Source organism: Macaca nemestrina, chromosome 7 (genome assembly GCF_043159975.1).
Source record: "Macaca nemestrina isolate mMacNem1 chromosome 7, mMacNem.hap1, whole genome shotgun sequence".
Classification (NCBI taxonomy): Eukaryota; Metazoa; Chordata; class Mammalia; order Primates; family Cercopithecidae; genus Macaca; species Macaca nemestrina.
The window spans coordinates 42,513,064-42,526,929 of NC_092131.1; the positions used below are offsets into that span (position 1 = coordinate 42,513,064).

A 13,866-nucleotide genomic window follows, 5' to 3' on the forward strand; every position below is an offset into this window, starting at 1 on the left:
CAGATCTTCTAGCCAGAGAATCAACAAAGAAATAGACCAAATAGATCTAATAGATATTTAAAGAATATTTCTTCCAACAGCTACAGAATACACATTCTTTTCTTTAGCACATGGATCATTCTCAAGGATAGACCATATGTTAGGTCACAAAACAAGTCTTAAAACGCTTAAAGAGGCCAGGCGCGGTGGCTCAAGCCTGTAATCCCAGCACTTTGGGAGGCCGAGACGGGCGGATCACGAGGCCAGGAGATCGAGACCATCCTGGCTAACACAGTGAAACCCCGTCTCTACTAAAAAAATACAAAAAACTAGCCGGGCGAGGTGGTGGGTGCCTATAGTCCCAGCTACTCGGGAGGCTGAGGCAGGAGAATGACGTAAACCCGGGAGGCGGAGCTTGCAGTGAGCTGAGATCGGGCCACTGTACTCCAGCCCGGGCGACAGAGTGAGACTCCGTCTCAAAAAAAAAAAAAAAAAAAAAACGCTTAAAGAAAAAAAAAAAAAAACAAAAACACTAATATCAAACATCTCTGACCACAATAGAATAAAAATAGAAATCAACACCAAGAGGAATTTTGGAAACTATACAAATACATGTAAATTAAACGATATGCCCCTGAATGACAAGTGGGTCAATGAAGAAATTAAGAAGAAAATTGAAAACTTTCTTGAAACAAATGATAATGGAAAAATAATATACCAAAACCTTTGGAATACAGTAAAAGCTGTACTAAGAGGGAAGTTTATAGCTACAAGTGCCTACATCAAAAAAAGGAAGAAAAACTTTAAATATACAAGCTAACAATGCATTTTAAGGACTAAAAAAGCAAGAGGAAAACAAACTCAAAAGTAGTAGAAGAAAATAAAGAGAAGAAATACAGGAAATTGAAATAAAAAAATACAAAAGATGAATCAAAAAGTTGGTTGCTGGAAAAGTTAAAACAGACAAACCTTAAGTCAGACTAAAAAAAAAAGAAGATCCAAATAAATCAGAGATGACAAAGGAGACACTACAACTGATACCACAGAAATCCGAAGAATCATTAGTGGCTACTATCAGCAAATATATGCCAATAAATTGGAAAACTTAGAAAAAATGGACAAATTCCTAGACACATACAACCTACCAAGATTGAAACATGAAGAAATCCAAAACCCAAACAGACCAATAAAAATGAAATTTAAGCCATAATTAAAAGTCTGACAGTAAAGAAAAGCCTGTGACCCAATGGTTACACTGTTAAATTCTACTAAACATTTAACAAAGAACTAATACCAATCCTACTCAAACTATTCCGAAAAACAGAGAAGGGGGGAGTACTTCCAAACTCATTCTGCAAGGCCACTATTATTACCCTGGTACCAAAACCATAAACAGACACATCAAAAGAAGAAAACTAAGGGCCAATATCCCTGATGAATATTCATACAAAAATCCATAACAAAATACTACCAAATTGAACTCAACAACACATTAAAAAGATCATCCATCATGACCAAGTGAGATTTATCCCTGGGACACCAAAATGGTTCAACATATACAAATCAATCAAAGTGATACACCATATCACACAAAATGATGGACAAAAAACCATATGACCATTTCAATTAATGCTGAAAAAACATTTGATAAAATTCAGCATCCCTTCATTAATAAAAACCCTCAAAAACATGAGTATAGAAGAAACACACATCAACATAATAAAAGTCATACACAACAGACCCAAAACTAGTATCACACTGAATGGGGAAAAACTGAAAGCCTGTCTTTTATGATCTGGAACATAACAAGGATGCCCACTTTCACCACTGTTATTCATTATAGTACTGGGAGTCCTAGCGAGAGCAATTAGACAAGAGAAAGATATACAGGGCATATAAATTGTAAAGGAAGAAGTCAAGTTATCCTTGTTTGCAGATGATATGATCTTTTTTATTATTATTATTATACTTCAAGTTCTAGGGTACATGCGCACAACGTGCAGGTTTGTTACGTATGTATACTTGTGCCATGTTGCTGTGCTGCATCCATCAACTCATCAGCACCCATCAACTCGTCATTTACATCAGGTATAACTCCCAATGCAATCCCTCCCCTCACCCCTTCCCCATAATAGGCTCCAGTGTGTGATGTTTCCCTTCCTGAGTCCAAGTGATCTCATTGTTCAGTTCCCACCTATGAGTGAGAACATGCAGTGTTTGGTTTTCTGTTCTTGCGATAGTTTGCTAAGAATGATGGTTTCCATCTGCATCCATGTCCCTACAAAGGACACAAACTCATCCTTTTTTAATGGCTGCATAGTATTCCATGGTATATATGTGCCACATTTTCTTAATCCAGTCTGTCACTGACAGACATTTGGGTTGCTTCCAAGTCTTTCCTATTGTGAACGGTGCCGCAATGAACATACATGTGCGTGTGTCTTTACAGCAGCATGATTTATAATGCTTTGGGCATATACCCAGTAATGGGATGGCTGGGTCATATGGTATTTCTAGTTCTAGATCCTTGAGGAATCGCCATACTGCTTTCCATAATGGTTGAACTAGTTTACAATCCTACCAACAGTGTAAAAGTTTTCCTATTTCTCCACATCCTCTCCAGCACCTGTTGTTTCCTGACTTTTTAATGACTGCCATTCTAACTGGTGTGAGATGGTATCTCATTGTGGTTTTGATTTGCATTTCTCTGATGGCCAGTGATGACGAGCTCAGTGAAATAAAAGAGGACACAAACAAATGGAAGAACATACCATGCTCATGGATAGGAAGAATCAATATCGTGAAAATGGCCATACTGCCCAAGGTAATTTATAGATTCAATGTCATCCCCATCAAGCTACCAACGAGTTTCTTCACAGAATTGGAAAAAACTGCTTCAAAGTTCATATAGAACCAAAAAAGAGCCCACATTGCCAAGACAATCCTAAGCCAAAAGAACAAAGCTGGAGGCATCACGCTACCTGACTTCAAACTATACTACAAGGCTACAGTAACCAAAACAGCATGGTACTGGTACCAAAACAGAGATATAGACCAACAGAACAGAACAGAGTCCTCAGAAATAAAACCACACATCTACAGCCATCTGATCTTTGACAAACCTGAGAAAAACAAGAAATGGGGACAGGATTCCCTATTTAATAAATGGTGCTGGGAAAATTGGCTAGCCATAAGTAGAAAGCTGAAACTGGATCCTTTCCTTACTCCTTATACGAAAATTAATTCAAGATGGATTAGAGACTTAAATGTCAGACCTAATGCCATAAAAACCCTAGAAGAAAACCTAGGTAATACCATTCAGGACATAGGTATGGGCAAGGACTTCATATCTAAAACACCAAAAGCAACGGCAACAAAAGCCAAAATTGACAAATGGGATCTAATTAAACTAAAGAGCTTCTGCATAGCAAAAGAAACTACCATCAGAGTGAACAGGCAACCTACAGAATGGGAGAAAATTTTTGCAATCTACTCATCTGACAAAGGGCTAATATCCAGAACGTACAAAGAGCTCAAACAAATTTACAAGAAAAAAACAAACAACCCCATCAAAAAGTGGGCAAAGGATATGAATAGACATTTCTCAAAAGAAGACATGCATACAGCCAACAGACACATGAAAAAATGATATGATCTTATACTTGGAAAAAACTAAAAAAATCCACCAAAAACCTATTAGAACTGATACTATTAAGAACTGGCAAACTAATTCAGTAAAGTTGCAAGATACAAAATCAACATACAAACATAAGTAGCATTTCTATATGCGAAATGTGAACAAATTGAAAAATTTAAAAAGTAGTCCCCATTTACAATAGCCACCAAAATAAATAAATACATACATACCTAGGAATGAACCAAATAAGTGAAAGATCTCTGTAACAGAAACTACTATACTGATGAAAGAAATTGAAGAGGACACCAAAAATGGAAAGATATTCCATGTTTATGGATTGGAAGAATCAATATTGTTAAAATGTCCATACTACCCAAACCAATCCACAGATTCAATGCAATCCCTATCAAAATACCAATGACATTCTTTACAGAGATATTAAAAAAAAAATCCTAAAATTTATACGGAACCACAAAAGACTCAGAATAACCAAAGCCATCCTAAGCAGAAAGAACCAAAGTAGAGGAATCACATTAACTGACTTCAAACTGTATTAAGAGCTATAGTAAACAAAACAACATGGTACTGGCATAAAAACAGACCCAGAGACCAACAGAACCGAGAAACCCAGAAAAAAATCCACACACCTACAGTGAACTCATTTTTGGCAAAGGTGCCAAAAACATACATGGCAGAGAAGACAGTTTCTTCAATAAATGGTGCTTAGAAACTGGATATCCATATGCAGAAGAATGAAATTAAACTCCTATCTCTCACCATATACAAAAATCAAATCAAAATATTGATTAAAGACAAAAATCTAAGACCTCAAACTATGAAATGACTAAAAGAAAACACTGGGGACTCTCTCCAGGATATTAGTCTGGGCAATGATTTCTTAAGTAATACCTCACAAGCACAGGCAACCAAAGCCAAAATGGACAAATGGCATCACATCAAGTTAAAAGCTTCTCCAGAGCAAAGTAAACAACCAACAAAGAGACAACCCACACAATGGAAGAAAATATTTGCAAACTACCCATCTGACAAAGGATTAATAACCAGAATACAAAAGAAGCTCGGCCAAGCACAGTGGCTCACACCTGTAATCCCAACACTTTGGGAGGCCGAAGCAGATAGACTACCTGAGGTCAGGAGTTCAAGACCACCCTGGCCAACATGGTGAAACCCCATCTCTACTAAAAATACAAAAATTTAGCTGGGCGTGGTGGCAGGCACCTGTAATCCTAGCTACTTGGGAGGCTGAGGCAGGAGAATCGCTTGAACCCGGGAGGTGGAGGTTACAGTGAGCCCAGATCACACCACTGCACTCCAGCCTAGGCAACAAGAGCAATACACCATCTCAAAAAAAAAAAAAAAAACTCAACTCCACAGGAAAAAATTAATAATCCAATTAAAAACCAGGCAAAAGATCTGAATAGATATTTCTCAAAAAAAAGAAATAAATAAAGACATACAACTAGCAAACACACATATGAAAAAGTGTTCAGCCTGGCACAGTGGCTCATGCCTGTAATCCTAGCACTTTGGGAGGTTGAGGCAGGCAGATTGCCTGAGCTCAGGAGTTTGAGACCAGCCTGGGCAACATGGTGAAACCCCATCTCTACTAAAATACAAAAAAAAAAAAAAAAAAAAAAAAAGCCAGGCATGGCTGTGTGCGCCTGTAGTCCCAGCTACTCGGGAGGCTGAGGCAGGAGAGAACCTAGGAGGTGGAGGTTGCAGTGAGCCAAGATCGGTGCCACTGCACTCCAGCCTGGCAACAGAGCGAGACTCCATCTCATAATTTAAAAAAAAATTTAAAAATAAAAAAAATTTTTAAGAAGTGCTCAACATCACTGATCATCAGAGACATGCAAATCGAAACTACAATGAGATATCATCTTACTCCAGTTAAAATGGCTTTTATCCAAAAGACAAGCAATAATCAATGCTGGCAAAGATATGGAAAAAAGAGAACCCTTATACACTGTTGGTGGGAATGTAAATTAGTACAACTGCTATGAAGAACAGTTTGGACGTTCCTTAAAAAACTAAAAATTGAGCTACCATATGATCTAGCAATCTCACTGCTAGATATGTACCCCAAAAAAGGAAATCAGTATATCAGAGAGATATCTGCACTCTCATGTTTACTGTAGCACTGTTCACAATAGCCAAGATTTGAAAGCAACCTAAGTGTCCATTAGCAGACGAATGAACAAAGAAAATGTGGTACACATATACAATAGAGTACTACTCAGCTATAAAAGAGAATGAGATCCTGTCATTTGCAACATGGATGGAACCGGAGGTCACTGCATTAAGTGAAATAAGCCAGACAAAGAACGACATGCATCTCATGCTCTCACTTATTTGTGGGATCTAAAAATCAAAACAATTGAACCTATGGAAAAAGAAGGATGATTACTAGAGGCTGGGAGAGGCAGTGGTGGGATGAGGGAGAGGTGGGGATGGTTAATGGGTACAAAAAAAACAGGACGAATGAGTGACACCTAGTATCTGATAGCACAACAGAGTGACTATAATCAGTTACTTGGGTTCAATCAGGCTGGTGGGAAAAATATTAAAGATAGTTTTAGAGATAGACACAATCTTCTTGGAAAGTCAAGAAGTTTGCGTAACTTCAGGAATAGATATGGTTGAAGGCAACCTGATCTTTACCTCTAAACAAATTAAAGTAGTAATAAAGGAAGGCAGAGTAGTTTACCTAGCTAGCTTGTTTACTCATACAATCTTAAGACTAACCTTTGATGTACCATGGGTGCTTAAGTGCTTTTTACTTGGAAAGTCCACAATTGTCAATTACCCTCTAATGGTGCTGACTCAAGCTTTTGTTCATTCATCTTACTGCATAAATGCCAGTCTCACTTGCTGATCAAGGTCACGGTCACAACTGTTTACAGAACTCTCCAGGGAGTCTGTAAGCAGTTGAGACACCCTCAGCTGGACTGGCAAAACAGAGTATCTGTGTGTCATTGTACTTTATTCATCCGTGGCCTGGTCAGAGTCTGTAGGCAGACCCCCACAGTTGGTGCCCCTGTGTGAGGGGCGTTGCCGCAATCAATAATTTAATTGTACATTTTTAAATAACTAAGAGTGTATTTGGATTGTTTGTAACACAGAGGATAAATGCTTGAGGGGAGGGACAGTGCATTGTCCATGATGTGACTTTTACACATTGTACGCCTGTGTCAAAACATCTCATGTATCCCATAAATACATATACCTACTATGAACCCACAAAAATTAAAAATAATTGTTTTAAAAAAAATCAATAAGTAGTATAATTCACTGGTTGTCCTTACTACCCAATTTTCAAAATAACAAATCCTATTTATTAAAACAGCATTATCATACCTTCTACACAAATTTAAGATTTACAGTTCTTCCTCCTAAGGAAAAAAAAAACAGTAGAAAACTAAATTTTTATGTGAAATTTGACATATGGATGCCAATCCCCAACATTTGCTATCAACATGGAATTTACTTTGATCAAAATTAATTTACTTAGAAAATCTTAGTCCACTGTATAGTGTTCTTTGCTGCTTTTTTATAGCAAGAAATATAGCTAAATTGTTTTTCAAATCACACTGAAAAATGGCTTACTACTTTTTATATTACTGGCTTAACTTTTATTCCATGGACTTTTAACCTACTTAACTAAAAGCATACCAATTAAAATTTAAGGTAAACATAATATCTAATTCACCTTAAGAAATCCAAAAGAACCATTATAAAATAAGCCTCCAAACTTAGCAAGCATATCAGAATGGCCAGACCCGAGGGAAGTATTAGCAATATCTTCACTTTACATATATGTAAATTTTATTATCACTTCCACATCTGTGGTGCATTAGGTACAACAGTCACCTCTGAACCCTTTACACAGTGAACACATGGTAGACTATTACAAAATTAGTAGCTAGGGTAATACCTTAAGGAATTATTAATAATTTTGTTATCCAGCCAGAGGATAGCTGCAGAGTTGGAAAAGTAAGTTTTCCTAGGAAGATAATAAGGAATTAGGGTGAGATACAAGGGAAATGACTTGGAGATGGTCACAAAAAGAATAGGCGAAAGTAATAACGAGGAAAAGATTACATAAAATTTTCTAGAAAAAAATAATATAGCAAAAACAATCAAATGAGAATGAAGATGGATGATTGTGAAAGACAGAAAATACTATAAAATTCCACTCTTAATTTTCTAAATACAAAATACATTCCTGAGACCCCATATTCCTGAAACTCCAAAACAAAGTCTAAATAAAACTGAGATGTAGGCCGGGCACGGTGGCTCACAACTGTAATCCCAGCACTGTGGGAGGCTGAGGCAGGAGGATCACAAGGTCAGGAGATTGAGACCATCCTGGTTAACACGGTGAAACCCCGTCTCTACTAAAAATACAAAAAATTAGCCGAGTGTGATGGCGGGCGCCTGTAGTCCCAGCTACTTGGGAGGCTGAGGCTGGAGCGTGGCGTGAACCCGGGAGGTGGAGGTTGCAGTGAGCCAAGATCGCGCCACTGCACTCCAGCCTGGGCGACAGAGCGAGACTGTCTCAAAAAAAACACACACACACACTGAAATGCTGACAAGTAGTACTTGACATACTTTCTAGCTAAAGTAATAACCAACAAAACTGATTCAATTACGTCAGTTTCTAAGAGATAAAGAAATAAAGACAATTAAGACTAGTCAGGTCAAGTGGTTATACATGTAAAACTATTCAGGTAACAGTGGCTAGTTATATGAGACAAGATAGCTTAGCACATGGGGCACAGAATATAGCCCTGCTCCCAAAAAAATGTCATATGACTTTGAGAAAGCCACTATATATCATCTCTAAAGCAAAAATAATGTCGTCTCAGTAGGAATAGTGATACTGCATCAATAAGTAATACAATGTGTTGGGCTTTTTTTTTTTTACTTTCTTTCTTTTTTTGAGATGGAGTTTCGCTCATGTTGCCCAGACTGGTGTGCCAATGGCATGATCTCAGCTCACTGCAACCTCTGCCTCCCAGGTTTAAGCCATTCTCCTGCGCAGTGGCTCATGCCAGTAATCTCAGCACTTTGGGAGGCCAAGGCAGGCAGATCACCTGAAGTCAGGAGTTTGAGACCAGCCTGGCCAACAAGGTGAAACCTTGTGTCTACTAAATATACAAAAAAAATTAGCCAGGCATGGTAGCGGGTGCCTGTAATCCCAGCTACTCAGGAGGCTGAGGTTGGAGAATACAATGTTTTCTGAGTGAGGAGACACTACGGAAAGAGAACAGGGTTCCTGGCTTCTAAAAAGAGAAAAAAAGTATTTATTAACCAAGTTATTTCAATATATATTAAAAAAGTCTTACCTTCCTTCCCCTAGAACATAAGAAGCTGACAAAACCACATGACAATTATGAAGACAGGAATTATTGCTTGAATCTGGGTCACTAAAATTATTAGCTGTTCAAATGAGATAAAAGAAAGGGGAGACATTAATTATCTAGCAGTCTACATTTTCTTTGTTGTTAATGTGAAACATATCTCACACAAAACCATTCAAATAAGATAAACATCCCTATGGGTCCTTTGAAGCAAAGATTGGACAAATAGTAAAAATTATTTAAACAATTCCTGATCACCAAATGTCAACAAATTTAGTTTAAAAAAAGTTTTAATCCATACAGTTAACATCCTACTTTAATATTTTTTCCTAAAAAAGAACATGAAAGTTCACATAATACAAAAAAGCCTCACAGTTTTAAAGAAGGGGGTATAGGTGGGAGAAGAAAGAAATTCAAACAGCTTCAAGGACAAAAACCATGTCCCACACCAGAACATATTTACAACTCTTCATCTTGAATTCAACTAACATCCAACTGCGGCAATCAGCCAAGCTTGGCAAATTAAAATAACAGTAATTCTGACAGATTATCTTCTATAAATATTCAAATATGAACATTTGTGTTCATGCAAAGGTCTCCATATGCCAATCAAAATGCTTTGTTAAGGATCCTAACAATGAGCTTTTTTTTTTTTCACCCATCTGTAGGAATCCCCTGAATCCTTAACTTTCATTTTAACTAACCCCAGCTAATTATGAGACACATTATCTGTCTAGTTGTAGCTTGAATTAAAAACTTAAGGATAATATTCACATAGTATCAACAGACAAAAGGAACCTAGAATCTTTCAAAATCTAGGTCTGTAAAGACAAAAGGAAAGGTCCAGGAAGGGAGGGAGGGAAGGGCAGAGAGAGTCTCTTGAAAGATGGCAACCAAATAAAAGATTACCTTTCTATTTGCGTTAGCAGATAGGTATTACTTTACTGAAAGTAAAATCTAGATATAAAGAGCAATTAACAATTTCATAAATTTGGGCTCTATTCAAAGTTTCATTAAGGAAGACTACTATTTACGTGGCTCAAGACAGGATGCTATGTTTTGATGACAAGTTTAAGTATATGAAACTGTCAAAAGCAGAAAAATGCCATCAGTATGAAATTCACACCAAACACACTTTTTGAAATCTACAGATGTCCTATCATCAGGAACAATCAATAAATAAGAGTAACAATGGCTTTAATGAAAGCAAATTATCTGACGCGTGAATTTGTTAATTGTTCCCTCCTGTCCTCCATTACTCAGTTTCCGTTAAACATGTACACAGTTACCAAACAGCCTCACGCCTTCCAGGAAAATTACAAGTGGTAGGCACGTTTCTGCATTCAGGGCAGCATTATATTATGGAAGAAAATTTAACCTATTCAGAAGCATATACTTCTCTGATCCCACCTGGAAAGAAACAGCTATAAATAGCTCTACTAAAATTGCTCAAAATATTTCTAGACAGGCAGGCTTACAATAGAAACTCCTACTTTATGATCACTCACTACTCAGCCATCCAAGTCCAACATTGGATCTAAGCCAAACGAGTAGTTCTCAAGTGAGGGAAGGGAGAAAAAAAGTCCGGTCTAGGGACCAGTAGCTTCAGCCTCCCCTGGGAGCTTGTCAGAAATGCACAATCTCAGGCCTTACCCAGGGACATACTGAATCAGAATCAGTATTTTACCAAGATCCTCAAGTGATTTATATACACATTAAAATTGAAGAAGCTCTGCAGGAGGGGGAATATTTGAATGAGAAAAAAGGTATAATCTTTTCAGAGGTTGGTTACCACTGGAGGCCACTGTTTGGCTAATAGGCAACCAATTTTAAAACTTTGTTTATGGGTAACATCATTACTTTTACCATAATTTTTTTTACATTTTAAATAAGGGCTTTTAAAAAACAGAAATATCTCAAGAGGCAAAGAATGAGTATCTAATGATTAAATGTAAGTTCCCAAAAAAAGCTGTGACAGAGTTACCTTAGAATAAGTGGACCCAGGCTGGGCATGGTGGCTCACGCCTGTAATCCCAGCACTTTGGGAGCCTAAGGCAGGTGGATCACTTGAGGTCTGGAGTTCGAGACCAGCCTGGGCAACATGGTGAAACCCCATCTCTACTAAAAATACAAAACTTAGCCAGGCATGGTGGTGGGTGCCTATAATCTCAGCTACTCGCGAGGCAGGAGAATCACTTGAACCTGGGAGGTGGAGATTGCAGCGAGCTGAGATCCCACCACTGCACTCCAGCCTAGGTGACAGAGTGAGATTCCATCTCAAAAAATAATAATAAATAAGTGGACCCATCTGGGCATGGTGGCTCACACCTGTAATTCCAGACCACTTGGAGGTCAACATGAGTGAATCACTAGAGGTCAGGAGTTCGAGAGCAGCCTGGCCCACACAGCAAAACCTCATCTCTACAAGAAACACAAAACTTAGCTGGGTGTGGTGGTGGGTGCCCGTAATCCCAGCTACTTGGGTGGCTGAGGTGAGAAGGCTGCTTCAGCTCGGGAGCTCGGGGCTCCAGAGAGCCAAGATCACACCACTATACTCCAGCCGGGGCATCAGAGCAAGACACTGTCTCAAAGAGAAGAGAAGAAAACAAAAGAGGAGAGAGAGAGGGAGAGGGGAGGAGAGGAGGGGAGGAGGGGAGGAGGGGAGAAGAGGAGGGGAGAAGAGGAGGGGAGGAGGGGAGGAGGGGAGGGGAAGAGGGGAGAAGAAGAGGGGAGGAGGGGAGAAGAGGAGAAGAGACAAAGTAGACCCGTCTCATGCCACCACCACATTAACTAGACCCACCAATCACATTAACTAGACAAATTAATTTTTAAAATAATAACAACTCCTTTCGTTCCAAACCCTCAGCATTAAGAATATCTGGGACTGGGGTCCAAGTAGCCAGGAAAGAGACCAACAGACCAAAGGCCTATGGCCTCCTGTGACCAGAAAAGAAGGCTATAGATACTGGTTATTCAGCTACTTTCTCTCAGATCCAAATCTACCCTTTAATACTCATCTCTGTAACACTGAAAATAAAACTCTGAAAACTACTTTTCTCTTCTGCAGCTAGCTTCCTCATACTGCCAATAAGGACACTAGAGGGAGAATGCAGTACATGCTTTTTCCAGTCAGCATTGCCCAGCATAGGTCCTCCACCCCAGCAGTAGCAGTGATAACCACCAGCTTTTTCTGGCACTCTCAGAAATTCCCCTCAGACATACCAACAGCTGTCAGGAAGTACCCCCTCCAGAGGTTTTGAATCCCAATTCTATGAGGTCCCAAATCCAAGTTCTTATTTCCCCCCAACCATATGAATAGTGGTTGATTCCTGCAAATACTGTCTCTGTGTTACCCCAGTGTTCCCTGTTTGCTTTTTCAGTCCTCCAATACCTGTATAATCCATTCCCTATATTAAATTTTCTGGGCTGAAATTTTTTTGTTTGTAATTCTGTAGAGAGAGGGGTTACTATGTTACCCAGGCTGGTCTCAAACTCCTGGTCTCAAGAAATCCTCCTGCCTCGAGTATTTAGTGTGGACTGTTTTCCTGACCTGATCCTAATTGAGCCATCACGGCTAGATGGAATAAAATTCAACATGATCTTGATCATTTTGGAAAACAGTCTTCCCAAACATGATAGTCCATAAGAAAATATTTACTGCCTCTCCTCGAAAATAGGTGCAAGATAGGAAATGGATACAAAAAGCACAGTTGAGGAAGAAAGAAGAAGAAACATAACCTAAGAAAGCAATATATTGAAACAAGTATCATGGTATAAAACACATTTTAACCCTGAAAAACATAAAAGAAAGGCCAATAAAAAGTTTGAAACAAACACAAGTTTTCAATGCTGATGAAAACCACAGACTTTTAGATATATGATTCTTCTGCCTCTGCCATTGTTCAGTTTTGTTACAGCAGTTTTATATCTAGTTTGGGTTATTACACTTTAAGGAGGCTATTGAGAAATTAGGGAAAGTCCAAAGAAGATTATACAAATGATGAAAGGGGATAGGAAATAGGATCTATAAAGAAAGGTTCAACAGTCAAACCTTTTAGTCTAGAGAAAAGAAAACTTCAGGCCAACATATTAACTGCCTTCCAGTTTAACAGTTCTAACCAGCTGCCCACCATCATCTCTACAGAGGAAATGAGCTTAAAATGGAAGACAATAAAGTAAGTGAAGACCTAAAATGTAGCTTCTTAGCTTATGAATGTCCTTCAAATAACTAAAGTGGTGGCTCTTAATGCTGGTTTCACGAGAGAATGATCCAGGATATTTTTACCAAAAGATGATGATGATGATGATGACGACGACGACAACGACAATGATGCCCAGAACCCCAAAGGCAAAGGTCTAATTTAACTGGTATGACACAGAGCCTAGGCATAAAGAACAAAAAGTATCCAAGTGTTTATAATATACTGAAAGCGGGAATGAGAACCACTTAATGGAACACTGCATAACTGTGCTACTCAAAGCATGTTGTAAAGAGGAGAGGGAGAGGGAGAGGGAGAGGGAGAGGGGAGGAGAGAAGGGGAGGAGGGGATGAGCTACATCCAGATCACCAACAGGAGCTTGTTGGAAAGGCAACATCTCATCCCATTCCAAAACTACTGAATAAGAATCTACACGTTTTTATGATCCCTACACAATCCCATATGCCCATTAAAGTTTGAAAAGCATTGTTCTATAATAGTTTGAAAGGGGCATAAGTGTGTGAGACCAAACACCAGCCTAAAAATAACTAAGCTGAATTTTTCTGAACTTTTAAATATAAAAATTTTTTTACCTTAAGGTCATTTAGAGTTTACTAAGAATACTATTTTAGAGAGTGAATAATAATTATAACTAAATATTCAACAC

The 13,866-nt window shown here is 38.5% G+C and overlaps 2 protein-coding genes across 9 annotated transcripts in view; both read right to left on the reverse strand.

Annotated features, from left to right (window-relative positions):
• Positions 1-13,866, reverse strand: part of LOC105473712 (fucosyltransferase 8) — a 276,824-nt gene that overhangs the window by 223,119 nt on the left and 39,839 nt on the right. For 4 of the 8 annotated variants that reach the window (XM_011727662.2, XM_071100001.1, XM_071099997.1 and 1 more), the window contains exons 2-3: positions 8,986-9,079; positions 6,995-7,029 (exon numbers count right to left, since the gene is read on the reverse strand). The exons of 2 other annotated variants lie outside the window; for them this stretch is intronic. The gene's annotated coding sequence lies outside the window, so the exon portion shown is untranslated. The remainder of the gene's footprint in view (positions 1-6,994; positions 7,030-8,985; positions 9,080-13,866) is intronic. 2 more of the 8 variants (XM_071099996.1, XM_071099998.1) reach the window with 1 other exon arrangement.
• The window catches only part of LOC139364269 (uncharacterized), a 133,095-nt gene that overhangs the window by 14,036 nt on the left and 105,193 nt on the right, over positions 1-13,866 (reverse strand). The window lies entirely within an intron of this gene.